The following is a 16,898-nucleotide window of genomic DNA, read 5'->3' as shown; positions in this document are numbered from 1 at the left end:
GGAAAATGAGCTGTTCATTAACACGTTATATTAATGTGTGAGATCCAGGCTTCAGAAGAATGACTTGGCACTGTTGCGTTGTATAACAGTTGGTAATACGTTAGGTGTTTTTCATGATTTGGTTATCTGTTTACAATGGAAGGGTAATTTTTTTGGAAACAGGTCATCTGAAATGAGTGAGAACAGTAAATCGGCGCTCCACACTAAATGTAGCTCGCTTCACGATGCATTGAGACGTGTCTGGCTCCCTTAACTTGGCGTTTTAAAAGTTCTTTACAAATTTTGGGGACAGGTTCCTTATACCAAAATGAGAAAAGAAGTTGGTATAAACTTACCACCGAGATCATTCGATTACGAATTATCAATGAAAGTTGACGTTCAATGGCATTCAGGTACAACTTAAGAACTTCCCTTGTCTGTACACCCGTTTGACTCATTGTATTCTGGGTGGTGTTGTGTTGCCAGCGAGATTTGTTCACGTTCGTTATTCGGCTATCTGTAATTTGCCCGTCGTATACACTTACTACAAGTAGCGAGTTACTTGAAATTTCTTCGTTCAAAAATAACAGTATATTCATTTCGTAAGCACTCAGACATGATTTTTATGTACGCCCTCGCGAATTGTAGTGGTCACGACACCGCACGGCTGCATCTCACGGCGTTTCCAGACCAAAGACCGATGAGTCGTCAACCTTTGGTGTGGTGTATGGTCAGATTGCCGAGACAGAATACGTAGCACCTCAGAGCGAGGCGGACCACGTATTGCTCGTGCGCCCGAACAACAAGAGCACGTTCCAGAAGCTGCAGAAGAAGAGCCAGGTGAGCCGTGGCTGGCTCGCAATCGCTTTCGCGTGCCTGGATTTCGAGCAATATTCACTGGCGCCGCGACTGGCAGCGCGAATCGATTGTAGCTTGTCGCTGATCATCTCTGGCAGAGCGAGTCCTCGAGTACACCCTGAGAGCCGGCCGAGTTACGGACAGAGTGGGTCAGTCAGCCGTTAGCTCTTTTTATGTTCAGACTTGGTGTAACTGGCGAAGGCGGAGTTACGACGTCGAGCTGAATACGGCATCCTTCTGTCCGTGGCCGGGTGCTTGTATGGCTTTGATACTCCGTGCTGCGCCGGACTGGGAGCTCAGAGCCGCACTGGTTATTTCCAGGATTATCAAATATCTGCCACATCATGCGTCTATGGTCAGTATTTCTCGTACTACAATGTTTCCGCCACTTGACAGCTTGCTGAAATATTTGTTTGAATGTAATTATCTAAAACAAGACTCTTTTGTTTTGGATTATTCATGTTCCTGATCAATCAAATTTGGCTATATACGTAATTGTACCTGCATTTTCTGTGTTTTTAAGCATTTTGCATTTAATATTTTACATTACATTTGTTTGCTTTAACAGAAATTTTCCTGTATTTAATATATGTATCAATACTGTGTTGCAGATTTACATGTCTAAATACCAGGGAAGGCGGCATTGCTTGTAAGCTCTAAAGGTATCGCCTCGCCGGGGTAAGCTTTTCATTTTCTCTGCATAACTGTCTGTTTCAGGCAAAGTTCCTTGCCGTGTGGTTTGCCTAAATTACTGTCAGAGCTTATTCTGAGAATTTATTCATTTTTCCTCTGTTGTCTTAGACTGTTTGCAGATGATGCTGTCGTATATCGTCTAGTAAACTCATCAGAAGACCAAACAAATTGGAAAACGGTTTTGGAAAAAAATGGTGCGAAAATTGGCAATCGATCTTAAATAATGAAAAGTGTGAGGTCATCCACGTGAGTGCTAAAAGGAATGCGTAAACTTAGGTAACACGATAAATCAGTATAATCAAAAGCCGTAAATTCAACTAAATACCTACAATCATGAACAATTTAAATTGGAAAGAACACACAGAAAATGTTGTGGGGAAGGCAATCCAATGACTCTTCTTTATTTGTACAACACTTAGAAAATGTAGCCTATCTTCTAAAGAGACAGCCTACACTACTCTTGTCCGTCCTCTTTTAGAGCACTACTGCGCGGTCTGGGATCCTTACCACACAGGAAGAATGGAGTACATCGTGAAATTTCAAATAAGAGCAGCATGTTTTGTGTTATCGCGAAAAGGTGAGAGTGCATCACAGACATGATACAGGATTTGGGATCTACACCATTAAAACAAAAGCGCTTTTCGTTGCGGCGAAATATTATCCCGAAATTCCAATCACCACCTTTCTCCTCCGAATGCGAAAATATTGTTGACACCTACCTGCAGTGGGAGAAACGATCACCATAATAAAATAAGGGAAATCAGAGCGCGTATGGAGTGATATAGGTGTTCGTTTTTTCCGCGCACTGTTCGAGATTGGAATAATAGAGAATTATTGCGAAAGCGGTTCGATGAATTCTCTGCTAGGCACTTAGGTGTGATTTGCAGAGTATCCATGTAGATTTAGATGCGGTCTGATAGAGTTGGTGTATGTAAAGAATACGAGCGAAGCAGAGACTCTTTCCAGTAATGATACGGGCTGCGAATGGGAAGCTCACTGATATAAGCAAATTGTTACAGTGATGCCGATTGGCTATTCGTTTACTTTTGTCGAGAGCATCTATAAAAAGTGGTCGAATGTATGTGAAAGTATAAATAGCCGATAAGGTATTGGACTTAAAGGCCTTACATATTACTTAATGCGGCAATCGGAAGGTTGCCTGCTTTGGAAAGAAGGATAGGCAGCGGTCTGTGGCAGATCCTACGACCAAGTATAATTGCTGATGCAGGCACAAGTGTTTATCAGCAAACCGTTCAGCGTACATTGTCGAACATGGGTCACTGCAGCAGGTGATCACTACGTGTTCTCGTGCTGACCCAACGACTTTGGTAATTGGGATTGCAGTGGGTTCGGGATAATAGAAAATGAACTGTGGATCAATGGAAACGTGTTGCCTGTCCCGGAAACTCAAGTGTCTTGTTATGACCAGGTCGAAGGCCGTCTCTGGATACGCCGTCGCCTATGTGAACGGCTACTTGAAACTTACACCATGTCGTTGGCACAAGCTGGATTTGCACGTCTTATGTTATAGTTGACATTACCCGGTGTTCCATGGGAGTTGTGGTAGTAGCCGAAGCCAGCATGACTGGTGTGATCTACGTGAGCATTATTGGATATCACGTGGATCACCTTATGCTTGGTGTCTTCCCCGACGGTGATGGCTTCTTCCAGAAAGATTATTCTCATTGTTACAATGGGAGAACCGTGATACAGTGATTTCAGGACGTGGTGGCGCACTCATGTTGTCACCAAGTTCGCCTTTTGTGGACCAGCTGGAACAATTCTGCGACGCTACCGGGAGACACATCGCTCTCGTCCGTAATTTACGTGAGCTGCATGACCTATCTGAGACAGGCCAGCATGTCTCAGAGCCTTGCTGCGAGTGCTCTGTGGGGGTTGTTATCTGTGGCCAATGCGGAAGTGCAGCGTTGTTGATTGGTGCGAGCCCTCAATCTAGGGTCGGCCTACGAACGAGGAAAGGAAAACACAGGCCGCTGGAGTGCGTCAGCTAGCAGCCAGATTGTGTATTGGAGTTTTGGCCGCAATCGTGACCGAGGATGGCAGCCCCGAGTCGTGGCCGCCGAGTGTAGGCTGTTTGTTTGCATGCCACTCCTCGGTGTCCGGCTAGTAGTGCGGCACTCATATAGATTAGTGCAACGAGAAACCAGTTGTGGCGTAACCGGTATTGAATGCAGGCTGTCTATCTGTCATTGCTTCGGTGTCTTGTACCAAATAAGACGCCGGGATAGACATTGCGGACTCACCGGCAACGGGTTTAAGCTGTCGGGTTGTCAAATTCTCGCTGCTGTTGGTAGGGTACGGCGCCCAGGTACACGCTACGCCTGCCATGTCCCTGTTGGAGTGGATGTTAAAACGACGGCTTGAGAATAGCATGTCTTTTATGTCATGTTTGTCTAGTTCATTGAGTTGAGTGCCTGAGCTAATGCCCTTATTAAATTTTGTATCGTAGTGGGTGGGCCCTTCGTGTCATATTTTCGAATAGGAAGCTTCTTTTCTTGTTTGCCACTGTTGCTTGGCGTGACTGTGACTGTGTCTTTTATGTGCTGCAGAGGACAGTCAGGTTTTATTTAGAGGTTAAACTGGAAAGCTTCCAACCATTACAACAGTGTTGTATGTTTATTGTATGTAGCGCTGAGGTTGTCTACTGGAAGCTTCCAAATATGTGAAGCTACTGGTCTTAGGTTGCAACCGTTCGCTCCTGTAAGGCTTGGTGCTCTTTTTGAGCCAAGACTATATGAAAGCTTAGATGTGTGTTAAACTAATTGATGTACATGTCATGTATGTTCATAGTAGCATAGATTTGTGCTGAATATTTATTTTAGAGAATTTCTTGTCTGCTTGTTAATGTATCACCACTTAATTCTATAATGTTTAGTGGGCCACTTCCTCTATGGTTAATCTAACTGATGTACACGAATTATGTGTGCCTTAATTCTGTGATGTTTTTAAGCGAAGGTTTATTTTAAAGAATACGATAATTGACTGTAAAAGACTTTCATGATCCACAAGCAGAAAGTATTGCTGGTAGCTAAGTTATAGTATCTGCAAACTGAAATATAATATACTTTGAAATATAATATTAAGTTTTGTCATCATTTTTGGTGAATCAATGTGCGGTAATACTATGTATGTATGAGTTTATGTTTCGTGTACAGTGCGTACAATAAATTACAGTCATACATATTCTGCTGCCACTTGTGTGGCCAAATACTCATTTTCTTATGGATAAATGTCAGAAACTATATTTCGAAGTTAATCTGTACCGTTAACATTACTTATGTTATGGAAATGTGTGATTAAGGGAAAGTTGAGATCAAACTGTTGTGATCAACCAGGGCTCTCATAATTATGTGTAATGTTTAGATTTGGTCTTTTGTTAATGAATGATAATTGAAGTTTGTCCAGTAAAACCACTGCCACCATCTATTTCCCCACTCTCCTGCTTCCTGCCGTTTCGATATTGCTAAGCGTCTGTTGCCATACACCACCGGAATCCTGCCACAGACTTATCGAATTCACGGTGTGTAGAATCGCTGCTGCATCGTGTTCCAAATGCTAACCAACACGCTATGGTACACATGGCGTAATGTGCTGCTTCTTAGGTCTATGTTCTAAGAATGATCAGCTACGATTCCTTATGTAAGTAAGGCTCGATAACGTGAGTTAGGGAAAATCAAAATTCTTTGACGAGACACATCGTATGCCGAGGAGGAAACATTAATAGCGAAAAGCAAGCATATGATTTTACAAGGAGGTCGTCAAGAAAAGGAACTCTTTGCTGTATTCAGTACATATACAAATCATGTAGTAATCGTTCATAGCCTCTTTTACAATGTATGTTATATTCCGTTCCCAGTTCAGGAACTAGAATACAAGTTAAAAGTCTACTTTAATGTTATGTGTCACATGACTTCCATAATTAATCGGGAAGTTGCTGAATTTCAGTGATTCAGTGAAATTGGAATCGATTAAAGTGAGCACTTATCGTGTTATTTTAAAGAATGGTGCTACTATAAAGACTTAACAAACGTACTTTTGCCACGGTCTTTGGAAATTTATTGATACAAACATTGATACAACATTGTTTCCGCAGAGAGTATTTCTATTTGTTTAACCTAGTGTTCGCCATTAAACCCATATTCAAAAACATATGTTTACGAACATATGTCATACGAGAGCCAGACAACAACCACGGTACCTAATAACATACGATCCGAAATAGCGAGCCCTCGACTCTCAATAGATATGTCCTTCCTGGACGAGAATGTACATAACGTACAACTGACGAGTGCAGGCTACGCCACATGGACTACCGCATACGAAAGTTTCGGTCTGGCCGTGATTCGTGCATGGATAGCCGAGTGGTTAAGGCGATCGCTCTCATAAAGCAGGAAGTTCGGGCTCGAGTTCCGGTCCGGAAAAATTTTCATTGTCTTCATTCCAATACACAGACGATGGTGGTTGATATTAGCAACTGCGAATATATTTCGTCTCTGGATGAAAAGACTTGCTTGTGATAGATTACCATGGAGAACTGCATCAAACCAGTCGTTGGACTGAAGACCACAACAACAGCATAAAATGGTTCAAATGGCTCTGAGCACTATGGGACTTAACATCTCTGGTCATCAGTCCCCTAGAACTAACTAACCTAAGGACATCACACACATCCATGCCCGAGGCAGGATTCGAACCTGCGACCGTAGCAGTCGCGCGGTTCCGGACTGAGCGCCTGAACCGCTAGACCACCGCGGCCGGCAACAACAGCATATTACGCTATAAAATATGCAGAACTTGGACAATCACCAGACTGCCGAAATTGGTCAACAGCACTGTTACACAACCTCAGACATACAGTCTCGGCAGAAGCAACGTCATCATTCAAGAAAGCCTGTATTTAATTTATTCAGATTTTCTTGCGTGCATCCAGTGGTGTACGTACGAGAGTGAATGCCCTTTCTCAATGGCTGAAACCAGTTGAGTACGTGCCGTTGAGTCACTTGTCTCAGACGTGGCTGGCTGTCCAGCAAGACCACTTTCACCGCAGATGCGCGCTGCTCCTGAGGAAAGCTGCTGCCGTTTACCTGGCTCCACAGCGATCCATCGCGAGAGGAGAGGCTGGGCAGCCTTTCCTAAAAGGCTGCGGGGAATGGCTGACACGTAACATTTGTTAGGCGCGACGCAGCAGTGTCTCGTATGCAAATGATAAATGTAAAGTTTTTTGCCATAGGAGAGTGAACAATATCTAAACGTGCTGTAATCTAGTCACTGTATATGTAGTAGGGGTTATTGTCAGACCACAGAAAAAGTTTAACACTTACAGGATAGATACGATTAGTATTTTCACATTCTGAGCTATCCTAACTGGTATTACGAAGGAGACAAACTTCCATTGCTACATGATAACGGTACTTTTATGATATCAGAAATCATTCGTTGTGTTCTTTCATAATCTTAATATAACATAACTATTCACACTTTTATAATGACATCACCGCATTTATATTCACCTAGTAAACATATTTGGTAACAAACTCAGATTCTCTAGATGGGTCCATTGTACTATGCATCTGGAATATCGTTACAATGTTAGGCAAGTATATACAAGGGGGTTCAGTAAGTTATGCAATATACATTTCTCTCGGGCAATTTCGGTTCAAAATTTCTTTTGTAGGAGATAGTAGAAAATTCGCACTGCAGCCCCTATAGTTTCATGAAGTTCCGATAGGTAGCGGAACTAGACGAGTCTTCAAAAAGGCTCTGTAACGGACCTGCGTTCATAGCAGAGAGCTGTTATCGAGTATCTTTTGGAGGAAAACCAGAGCATCTCAGATATTCATAAGCGCTTAAGAATGTCTAAGGAGACCTGGTAGTGAACAAAAGCACGGCGAGTAGTTGGGCGGGGCGTCTCTTACCATCGCTTCAAGGTCGCGCAAAACTGTCCGTTCTTCTGCGTGCTGGCCGGCCGCACATATCTGTGAGTTCTGCAATGTTTGAACGTGTGGATTCTCCGTTTCGAGGTGATCGACAGATCACAATCGATCACCTCCCCGTACAACTGGGCGTCTCTGTCGGTAATGCTGACACATTCGTCCACGAAGGTCCATCTGTGCGGAGTTGCTTGCGCGTCACGAGGTTGATCATGAAAGTTTTTGTCAACCATCGTCACAGGCGAAGAAACATTGCTTCCTCACTTCGAACTGGAAAGAGAACGGTCATCCATGGAGTGGTGAGAGACCACCTCTCCTCCGAGGAAAAAGTACAAAGCCGCCCACTCAGCCGATAAAGTCACGGCGACGGTCTTGTAAAACTATGAAGGGGTTTTTCTATTTGAATTCCTCCCTCATGGTGCAACGATCAACTCGGAAACTGGAGAAAAGACTTCATCGTGTCTGTTACCAAAAAAATTAAAACTAACTTCTCCACAACAACGCAAGGTCTCACATAATTCTGCGCACCTAAGTGGAACTCACAAAACTTCATTTCACATTTCTCCATCATCCACCCTACAGCCGAGGCTTGGCACCTTGCGACTTCCACCTGTTTTGCACAACGAGGGATACACTCCACCGCGCGAAGTGGCCGCGCGGTTAGAGGCGTCATGTCACGGACTGCGTGGCCCCTCCCGCCGGAGGTTCGAGTTCACCCTCGGGCATGGGTGTGTGTGCTGTTCTTAGCATAAGTTAAAGTAGTTTGTAAGTCTAGGGACCGGTGACCACAGCTGTTTGGTCCCTTTGGAATTCACACACGTTAGAACATTTTGATGTACTCCGCGGGAAGCAGTACGTGGATAATAGTCAGGTTACTGAAGCCGCAAGACGTTGGCTCCGTCGTCGACCAGTAATGACACCATGCAGCACACGGCCCTCCCTCTAAGGTGGCGTGAGGCCTTCGCATTGACGGGGAAAATGTTGAAAAACGGTTTTGTAGCAAAAGAGTGGGGAGTAGTGTGGTGTGTTGGAATACTGCATAAGATCAACCTGTTATCAGGAAAAAAGTGTTGCATTACTTACTGACCGTCTCTCGTATTACAGCTAAACAGTATAATTCGGATACTTGCAATCAGTGCCTAAGAAGCACAATGTCAAGTTTCTACAATGATGTATTGTGGCTCTTCAAGGCGCTACGCGTGTCCTATTAGAAGAAGAGAAGCAGTTAAAGATATGCAAAGCAACTAGATAACGTCCTCGATGATTCTCATACACTTATCACAGAATGCTCTTAACCAACTGCCTGAGGTGAAGGTTTTGTGTAGCAGTGACAGGAAGCAAAAGCTTCATCGGGTAAAAGAAAGTCTGTCGTAAATCTGACGAAGATCTGGAATAGAATCTGTATCAATGGCTTTAGGATCTATTTGTCGATAGGTTCAGAATATGCCGGAGAAAAATGTGGGGACGGTGGATATCAGTGCTTGTCTGTTACAGTCAGCTGAATATGCTTCAATAGAGAGATGATCACTTATAGTTTGGGCATGTGTCACAAACCGACATCAGACTCTTGTCATCATTATCGAGGGTAATTTGAGGGCTGTTTAGTATCGGGATGGAATACAGCTCTACGCCAAAATTTCAACGATGGGTTTGTCTTTCCGCTCTATGATGCACATTAACACCATGGTGCCCTCATAAAAAACTGAATGGCTGCTGCATGTCTGGGACCAAAAGAAACATGCAGTGCATCGATGGACGAACCCTCTTCGCCCTGTGTAAGTCAGAAAGTGGAACAACAGCAACGCCTCTACCAGTTTGTAGACATGTTCTGGAGTATGCAGACATGTTGCAATGCTTGGCATGGTGCATCACAGCACTGAATATCGATCAGCAGCAATTAAGGAATTCATATAATGACATGCCAACCGTGTCTTTGGTCAGACTGCTTTTATTTTAATTATTGTCTTGATTTTATTATAGAGTAGAATCTTACGTCCATTTCCTTCTTGTCTTCGACCTAGCCTCATACATTTTCTCCCTTTTATGCAGGTGCCACAAAACATGTATTTAGCAGATGACAATGCGTTCCATTAGGACCGACATTTACCTATGATAACTGATTTATTCAGTGACACTAATGATGCCCCACAAACCATTTTGTTAGTACACAATAAATTTACAGAGTAATAGTTTCATTTAATTCCCATATGGGTAGATGTTGCGTATATACGACATAGTTCATATTGCAGGAAGAAATATTTTAACAGCTCTAAATTTGATGCATGTTTGACGATTACCTGTCACAAGTTCATAAATAAAGATAAATATATTTACAGCGAGAAGTTAGCGCACATATATTTACAATTTGCTTTCAAAGTTAACTTATCTACGTGTCAGTCGCATTACTGAGCTTATCTCTTTAAAAATTCAACGATTGTCCACAGATTTCCCTGAAACTTATTTTTCCATGGTTTAGGTGTTAAGCACTCTACTTTACTTGTTACATTGTTGGTTATTTGGCCAGTGTTATCTGGAGGATCTGACACATATTACTACAGTCGTTCTACTGGCATGCCAGTTTTCTGTAACAGCTAGTCACTGTAGCAACTTTGATTCGTCTTCTTTTGAAACGTGCACATCGACATCTCTCGCGTAGCTTCAATGGTAAATATGGACGCTACTCAAACAGTATTTTCAGCGGCATTACGATCCAGGAACAATCCGCAATACCTGGCATACATTTCTACATATCGGTCTACAAGTGAGTACGTGTTAACACCCAGTCGCTGTCACAGTCCTGAAATGGTCTTCTGCTAGATAATGAATACCAATACGACAACGCCGACACCACGGGAACCATTTTCGTCGCTTAATCACTATCTTTTCAGGAATACAGTCTACGAGTTTGCAATAAATCCCCGTATATGGCCATCTGTTTTCACACTACCGATTTCATCACATATTGACGAAATGCTGTTTATAACAGTTAATTTACACAATGAAATGCTTCTCTTTCTTGATTTTTTATTAGCTTTCCTGCAATCATTTCGAACACACATTATTTTAATAACTGTTTTACGTTCTGTGTGCCTCATTGGCAATCGCTGAATCGCGTATTTAAGCAACAACTGCGTTGACGTTCGTGGAGTTACAACATCCGCTCCATTCACCGTCACCGCCTACCATCCTAGGAATAATGGTATGACATAGTTTATGTTGTATCTATTATCAGACATCCTTCTGAAGCCATTCAAAATTCATATTTCAGTACGAGAGTCTAACGATGGTCAAAAACTGACTGAAACCGATTACCACAAAATTAATGTTTTTGCGGTCGAGACTGATTGCTTCCATTTTTAAAGCACCTTTTCCCAGACCACTCTTCTCCACGACAAACGTTCTCAAAAATAACTAGAATCTTCCCATAGTTTCCGGTCTTGTCCAAGTATACCTACTCCTCGTTTGCTTCTTGAGCTAGGTATTCGCTATTACTGGCTGAAATTTATTGCATACCTCAATTAGTCTTTCTCCTCTCTCGTTCTTACACCAAGCCCATATTCTCCCATAACTCTTTCTTATAGTCCTTCCCCTACAATCGCTTTCCAGTACTCCATGTCTATTAGACTTTCATCTCCCTTTACGTACTGCATTATCCTTCAGTATCTTCATCAACTGCCTGTGACATCGGCATTTATATGTGAACTATTGTTGTCGGTTCTGGCATGCTGTCGATGTCGATGTCCACGAAAACCCTATCACTGAACTGTTCATAGTGAATCACTCTCTGCCCTATCTTCTTATTTACAGTGAATCCTTCTCTCGTTATATCATTTTCTGCTGCTGTTGATATTACCCGTGTGACCAGAAATCCTTGCCTCTTTGTTTTCCACTTCGATGACCCTCACTACATCTAGACTGAGCCTTAGTGTTTTTCTTTTTATCTTTTCTAGCTTCTCTACTATGTTCATGCTTCTCACATTCCACGTTACGGCTTGTTGGAAGTTATCCTTTCCTTGGTGATTCAATCTTATTCTAATAGTCACCTCCCCCTTGGTAGTCTTTTCCCGAATATCAGAATGGTGTTTTAGTCTGGATTTCTTTGGAAATGGAGAGATCATCGCTACACCTTTTCAATTACAGGCCCCATGTTCCGCGGATTCGTATATTTGTCTTTAATGCAATGATTTCCATTGACTTCTGCATCCTGATGCTGGTGATCATTGCTGATTCTTCTGCCTTTAATGGCAGTTTCCCACTCAAAGGACAAGAGAGTGTCCTTAACCTCTCTCGGCTCTTCCACCATCTTTGACAAAGTCTGTAGTAGGACGAGGGTGAACTCTTGTGCCGGAAGCCTTCAGCCGCCTTTGACGATAATTTTTATTCATAATTTAAGCAATGACGTGGATCGAACCCGGGCTCCAAGATATTCTGATTACTAATCAGAGTTATTGCCCCTGCACCACGGGCACAGTACAATTACATGTTCATAAGCAAAAGTCGGAGGTAAACTAACGGTTCCACAGTGATCACAGCAACACGAAACAAAATTCTGCTGGTATGCGGCGACAGAGTAACGGAGTATCCTTAATGACGCAACGCATTGTCAAGAGGCAAACGCTTACTTTTGTGTTAAAATTTTTAGAAGTACGACAAGTTACATAACCAAAAAGATCCATACAATAATATGAAACGTACGCGCAATTAGTAACCTACTTTAATTCCATAAAGAACCATTGTGTACAGTGACCGTAGACTACAAGGAAGGATAGGAACAAAGCAGTCAGTCGCATTCCCGTTCTTGCATATCCGGAATTCTGGTATAAATAGCCATCTTCACTGAATTTGAGTGGCAGTCCAATGAACTCAGAAAGAAAGTCACCATATGATGTTACTGGCGTACAAGCCGAAGGAAACTGAGTTGGTTGTTTACAAAACCACCAACTGAGTTGCCTTCTGCGTCTACACCAGTAAGGTCATATTGTGGAATTTACTCCCGCGAGTTTGTTCGATTTTAAATTACTCAAATGCACTGAAGATGGCTATTTGAAGCTGAGAAGTGATTATGAAAGAAGTATAAAATCAATGTAATTGTAATTGATTGCTGTGATTCAATCCTTCCACGTAATTAATTGGTGGCTTACAAGCGCCAGTACAGCAGATACAAAGAGGCAATTTTAGTAAGTTAAATAAGAAAAAATTTTGAAAAACTGTTTTCATTTTTTGTCCATAGAATTTTCCCGCTTTCCTCCTTCCTTACTCGTTATTACATCTACCCCTGCGTTACAACTATTTCATATTGTATTTGAAGTCTTGTACTCAGCTGCGCAGAATTCGCGTTCCTCCTGCCACCACACTTCGCCAATTCCCACTATATTTAACTTAAATCTATCAGTTTCCTTTTCCTAAATCCTGAATTACAATCAGAATTTAAAAGAGCTTTGGAGGACTTAATATCAAGTAAGGCAGAAGGGACAGATAACATTCCATCATAATTTCTAAAATCACTGTGGGAAGTGGCAACAAAACGACTATTCACGTTGGTGTATAGAATGTCTGAATCTGGCGACATACCATCTGACTTACAGAGGAACATCATCCACACAATTCCGAAGTCGCCAAGAGCTGACAAGTGCGAGAACTATCGCAGAATCAGCTTAGTAGCTCATGCATCCAAGTTGCTTACGATGATAATATACAGAAGATTGAAAAAGAAAGTTGAGGATGCTCTAGATAACGATCCGTTTGGCTTTCGGAAAAGTAAAGGCACGAGAGAGGCAACTCTGACGTTGCGGTTAATAATGGAAGCATGACTAAAGAAAAGTCAAGAAACGTACAGTCTTAGACATAAAAACTGACCGCCGGCCGGCCGTCACAGAGACTAAGTCCGAGTTGTTCAGTTAAGGTGGCCAATAAAAGTGACCGCCCCTGACAACTCCAAGTCCGGCAGTGTGCACAATCTGGCGGCACTGTAAGATGGGGAAGTGTTAGGAGGAAGTGTTGTCTACTTCCGAGTGGATACGGATGGAGTGAGCCCGTGGTCTTGCTGTAACCGTTGTGCATTCTAAACTTACCGTCGCGTGTTCGCGTCCAACTGTTTTTTTTTTGGTCTAAAGTTGTGAGTCAGATTGAACATCGAAGACAATTCTTTTAACATTCTACTCACCCGCAATAACAAGTATTCCAGAAACCACTCCGCAGGACAGCTCGTAGCTGCATCGCGATCATAACAGCTTACGCTAGAGCGTTTCCTCGCGCTGCAGCGGCTACCGGCCGCCGGCCAGACGCCACCCGCCGCCTGAAGTCCGGTGCCGCCCATGTGAAGGCGGCGCCACGCTGTCAGTGTATGTATCTATGCCATTTTCGAATTTGAAGTTCTAGTTATCATCTTGCAGTTAAGCATTGGATTTTGCATACTTGAAAATCATGAACGACAGTTAAGCATTGTAAAACTGAGTCGCAAGTGGAAAAAGGAGTAACATTTGCAACACAACATTTACTTTTGGTACAACAGAGGGGTGAATGTAGAGGAGGCAGCTACAAAGATCTGAACTGTGCGTGGAGCGAGTGCTTTTGGGAAAAATACGCCAGAAAAAGATATTCTTGTTTCAACAAAGATCGTTCTAGCGTGAATGATTTTCCACATTAAGGAAGTCTCGACTACTGATATATGTGACTGATTACCATTTTACCATCATGCGACATTTGCATTTAACAGGCAAAGTTCAGACGTCTGGTGTAGGATTACTGCATGCTCTAATTCGAAACAACAAAAATCCACGGAGTGACTATTATTGAACGTCATCAGGTCGCTCATTGAGAATTCCTATGCAGTACTGTTACTGCTGACGTGTTATGACGCCTTTATCGTTAACTTCCTAAGAAGAAATGAAGGGCTGAGCTCCACCAAAAGACGTAGACTAAAGTGTAGTGTGAACATAAAATTTTACATTTGATAGCTCCATAAGTGCGTTTTGGACTACGAATTCTGCCCCAAGGGGTATGTGCAACACAGCTGGAATTTGTTGTCAACAACTGAGATACCTTTCGGTCGCAGTGTATGAAAGTCGAGCAACAAAACTACATCACCTGTGCTACTGCATGATAACTCACTCTGTTGATTTGAGAAACAAAACTATCCAGGAGATTGATAGGAAAATCGTCTCTCAGACACTTGTATTGATAGGGAAGTCCTCTCTCAGGCACTTGTCCCTCTCGTCATATATTCGTAAAATATTACCTTTCCCGCTCTTGATCGATGAACAGTCAAGGCAATTCATTTCTAGACGAAAATACTCTTAAAACTACTATGGTTTAATGACATCGTTAAAGCAAGTAGGTTTCTACGGGCGTAGAATTTCTAAACAACTATTGCATTGTCAGATTGTTGTAGATACGGTGAAAGAAAATTGAGCTGCTGATTAATTTCTCTTTGATGATAACTGTTGCGTTTAGTAAACCAATGGCAAATGCAAATAAAATATTCACCTTACTAATACAAATTAAGTTCAGCTTACTACAGAAACGTCACGACGGCAGCCTATCCTAATAAAGCATTAAGTTCAAAAATTGTTCAAAGGTCTCTGAGCTCTATGGGACTTAACTTATGAGGGCATCAGTCACCTAGAACTTAGAACTGGTTAAATGTAACTAACCTAAAGACATCAGACACATCCATTCCCGAGGCATGATTCGAACCTGCATTAGTAGTGGTCGCGCAGTTCCATACTGTAGCGAAGCATTGTCTGTAAGACGATTGATCCCATTTTAACACGAAGTATTAGGATATTACCGACTTTTAACTTCGAAAAGATCTGTATTTACTCAATTTCCTGTATCATTCGCAAGTATTATGAAAATGTGGCATCTCATAGATAAAATTATGTATTCACAACAACAAAAAATATGTCGGCAGAAAACAAAAGTGGCATTATGAAATTGGCAGTACCGTAAGGTTTTCGCTCTGACAGTAAGGGTTACTGAAAGTACCAAGACGAATTTTGCTCGAGCCCTGTCTTACGATTCCCTTATTGAGTTTGTGTCTGCCTCCTTGTAGCTCTACAGCAAAAGAATAAAAAGGTTGGCTTTCAGCGAGTCTAGAAAGGCGAACAACAGCAGCTTGCACCTGGTAGCCAAGCATGTTACCTGACAAACTGTATTTTCCTAAAGTGGGAAGACATCCTTTTATGGTTGAATTGTTGGCAATAGTCAGTCAGACGTGTGCCGTTGGTCTAAGCGTTTCGTTGTGTTGAATTTGTACCAATGATTTTTCTACAGGTTTTTTCTGACCCAAATAGAGAATTGAAGTCTCCCTTTAGTATTTTCACGTCATCTTGGTGACTTTTGCTCATAGTATTTTCGAATGTCTTCCAGAATTTTTCGACATTTTTGGTGTTTTTCTTATTTTCGATGTTGGTGGGGGCATGTGCATTGATGAGTGTATATTTTTTGATGGGGCTCTGAATGAGAAGTCGATTGTCGATGGCTGTGATTTCTTTGACAGACCTGATGATAGATCTGTGTTCGAGAAATGCCATGGCCAAGATTGGTACGCCTTTCGCTACCTTTTGTTGCATTTTGCTCTTGAAGATGCAATGGTTTCCGTAATGCAAGGTTTCATTGTCAGTTAGTCGTGGTTCTTGAAGAGCAATGGTGAGAATTTTTTCACGGTCGATTTATTATGTTAGATTATTTAGTTTTCGTTATTTGTATCAATGTATTGATATTTTGTTATAAAAAAAGGTCTTTTGTGTGTGAAATCTTATGGGACTTAAATGATAAGGTCATCAGTCCCCAAGCTTACACACTACTTAACTTAAATTATCCTAAGGACAAACACACACATACCCATGCCCGAGGGAGGACTCGAGTCTCCGCCGGGACCAGCCGAACAGTTCATGACTGCTGCGACCTCGACCGCTCGGCTAATCCCACGCGGCGTGGTGTTTTCAAATGCGTGTTTTCTGCTTGTAGGGAAAATTTACAAGAGATCTTCAATATTCTCTGCCGTGCTAACCTGGCCTCCCCAGAATCCGAAATTCCAACTGCTGCCTGTCGACAGTTTGCACAGTTCATGTTTGCTTGTGTCTCATTGGTTTGGCCTGGGTGATTCCAGGACCGGACAGGACCAGAGGGTGTTGAAGCCTTTGGAAGCAAATATTTTCAGCCGAGCTCATTGAGCTAACAGACGGTGACCAGAGTAGTGGTGGTTTTCACTCAGACGTGCGTGGATTTTGAGTTCAACGGATTGAGTAGTCGTTGAGGATTGTGTTAGTATTTGATTCACCCCAAGTATTTGATTTCCTCGGTACCACCCATATGGGGGAGGGTTTCCCCTATCGGACCCACGGTATTATTATTATTGTCATTATGTCATCAGCAAATCCGATATGGTGCATGTTTCCACCACTGAAATAGATG

This window comes from Schistocerca piceifrons, chromosome 2, assembly GCF_021461385.2.
Source record: "Schistocerca piceifrons isolate TAMUIC-IGC-003096 chromosome 2, iqSchPice1.1, whole genome shotgun sequence".
Taxonomy (NCBI): Eukaryota; Metazoa; Arthropoda; class Insecta; order Orthoptera; family Acrididae; genus Schistocerca; species Schistocerca piceifrons.
This window is presented reverse-complemented; position numbering follows the sequence as displayed.